Raw genomic sequence first — 3,267 nt, 5'->3', positions numbered from 1 at the left:
AAGCCAGAATAAGAAGGTGGAGGGAGCGGAAGATGTACCAGCTGGTAGGTGATAGGTGAGACCAGGTGAGGGGGGAAGGGGGATAAAGTGAGAAGCTGGGAGGTGATAGGTGAGACCAGGATGGCAGGGGGAGAAGAGAGAGCGACCGGGATGGTGGGGTCTGCATGAGAAGTGTATTCAGCGTCCATGGTTTCTGTGATGTGCTCAGCTGTAGAGAGGTCATGTTGCAACTCTACAAATCTCTGGTGAGACCGCACTTAGAGTATTGTGTTCAATTCTGGTCACCTCATTATAGGAAGGATGTGGAAGCTATGGAGAGGGTGCAGAGGAGATTTACCAGGATGTTGCCTGGATTGGAGAACAAGTCATATGAAGCAAGGTTAGCAGAGGAGCTAACCTTCTCTTTGGAGCGTAGAAGAATGAGAGGGGACTTGATAGAGGTCTACAAGATTATGAGAGGCATAGATAGGGTGGATAGTCAGTACCTGTTTCCCAGGGCACCAATAGCAAACACCAGAGGGCATATATACAAAATTAAGGGAGGGAAGTTTTCGGGAGACATCAGGGGTAAGTTTTTTTACACAGAGGGTTGTGAGTGCCTGGAATGACTTGCCAGGGATGGTGGTGGAGGCTAAAACATTAGGGGTATTTAAGAGCCTCTTGGACAGGCACATGGATGAAAGAAAAATAGAGGATTATGGGGTAGTGTGGGTTTAGTACTTTTCTTAAGGATTATATGGGTCAGCACAACATGGGCCTCTGTACTGTGCTGTAGTGTTCTATGGTTCTATGGTTCTGTGGTTCTGTGGTTCTGTGGTTCTGTGGTTCTGTGGTTCTATGGTTCTATGGTTCTATGGTTCTGTGGTTCTGTGGTTCTGTGGTTCTGTGGTTCTATGGTTCTGTGGTTCTATGGTTCTATGGTTCTATGGTTCTATGGTTCTGTGGTTCTGTGGTTCTATGGTTCTGTGGTTCTATGGTTCTATGGTTCTATGGTTCTGTGGTTCTGTGGTTCTATGGCCACAGCTCTGTGCAATATCTTGTAATCTTGGGCAGAGTAGTTGCCATAACAAGCCGTATCACACTAGACAGGATGATACCCATGGTACATCAACAGAACTTTAATTATTGATTGATTGATTACCATCATCATCATTATGTGCTGTATGAATGATGTGGGCGATCAGGGTCTTTCCCTAACCATGATTGTTCTTGGCAAATTTTTCGACGGGAGTGGCTTGCCTTCGCAATCTTCTGGACAGTGTCTTTAGAAGACGGGTGACCCCAGTCATGATCAGTACCCTTCAGAGATGGTCTGCCTGGCATCCGTGGTCACATAACCAGGACTTGAGCTGCTCAAATGACCATCCACCCCATGGCTTCACGTGACCCTGTTGGGTTGGGGTGGGTTGGGGCAGGGTATTAAGCAGGTGTTACACCTTTCCCAAGAGCTACCTGCAGGCTAGCGGAGGGAAGGAGTGCCTTACACCTCCTTTGGAGCAGACGTATCTCCACCCTGACACCCATCTCTTTAGAGATGCATCACAGTAACAGGGCCTGCTGGCCCAATGAGTCCAGGCTGCATGATTACACCAGCGTGACCATTTAACCTACTAACCCATATGTGGGAGGAAACCAGAGCACCTGGAGGAAACCACAGTAAAAGCGAGAGTGTACAAACAGCTTACGACAGCAGGAATTGTCCTCGGGTTGCTGTCACTATAACAATGTTATGCTATCTGAATCTCCTTCACCTGCTGAGGAAGGAGAGGTGTTGGTGAGCTTTCTTGGCTATATGTCAACATGGTTGGACCACTGGTGATTTTCGCACCCAGGCCCTTGAAGCTCCCAACCATCTCCACATCTGCACGATCGGTGCATGCAGGATACGCGCTCTGCTCTGATCCCTGAGGTCGGTGACCAGCTCTTTTGTTGACGTCATGGGAACGGTTAACGTCTTCCCACCATGCCACTAGGCTCTGAAGAAGGGCTCCCGAAACATCAAAAGTTAATTCCTCTCCATAGATGCTGCCTGACCTGCTGACTTCCTTCAGCATTCTGTGAACATTGTTCTGAAAGTCCAGATCTGCAGAATCTCTTGTGTTTATCTTACTGGGCTCTCTACTCTTCCCTGTACTCTGCCTTGTTATAGTTTTAGATCTGGCCCATTACAGTTGTACCATATGCGAACTTGACCATGCATTCATGAGGGTTATATGGATGCTGTAGCCTTTTCAAGAATTATATCACATGACCCCTGGTGTGTAGAAGAGTGGACAGAACTTTGATAGAGACAACATTATGAGGGGTATAGATAGGGCAAATACAAGCAAGCTTTTTTCTGTTGAGTTTGAGTGAAGTTAGAACTAGTGGTCACGGATTAAGGGCGAAAGCTGAAATATTTAAGGGGAACTTGAGGGTGATGCTGGAAGTGGGGGATGCAGGTTGGAGTTTGGATAAGTACATGGATAGGAGAGGTATGGAGGGCTATGGTCCAGATAGGACTAGGCAAGAATACGTGGGCCGAAGGGCCTATTTCTGTACTGTAGTGCTTGAGAACTCAATGACTAAGCACTCCCTATGTATCGTTGGCTGGAAGTGGTTTCTTGTCTGGGGATCCATTCACAGAATAAACACTTCGTTGGTTTAACTTCCTGGCTGTTTTCGAGAGTGACACTGATAGGTGGTGTCATAGAGTACATGCCGGTTGTCGAAGGATGAAACGCAGTTACTGTGCTGCATTTGAATCCGTCCCTGCTAAGATGCCATGTGAATGTGTGTTCAGAAACAGCACGCTGTGTGATTCAAACTGGGGGAGGTGTGTGAGACACAGTATCGGCATTTTACATCCAAGACCTCTCTTCAGAACAGGGAATTTTTAAGGCGACAAAGTTTTAAGCTGTAGAGATAGAGAGGTGGGGATAAACTGACAACGTCAGAAGGTCACAGAGTCATAGAACACTCCAGCGCAGAAGCAGACCATTCATCCCATCGAGTTTGTTCCAACCTATTATTCTGTCTAGGCTCATCGACCCACACATGGACCTTAGCTCTCCATACCCCTCCCATCCATATACTCTCTAGATTTCTGTTAAATGCTGAAATCAAACCCACATTCACCACTTCCCCTGCCAACTTTAGATGATGTAAAAAAATTTGCCTCTGAGATGACTCTTAAATCTCTATCCTCTCACCTTTAACCTATGCCCTCTAGTTCCTGACTCCCCAATCCTGGGAAATAGACCGGGGACAACACACACAACTCAGCAA

The sequence above is a fragment of the Hemitrygon akajei genome, chromosome 31 (genome assembly GCF_048418815.1).
Source record: "Hemitrygon akajei chromosome 31, sHemAka1.3, whole genome shotgun sequence".
Lineage (NCBI taxonomy): Eukaryota > Metazoa > Chordata > Chondrichthyes > Myliobatiformes > Dasyatidae > Hemitrygon > Hemitrygon akajei.
This window is presented reverse-complemented; position numbering follows the sequence as displayed.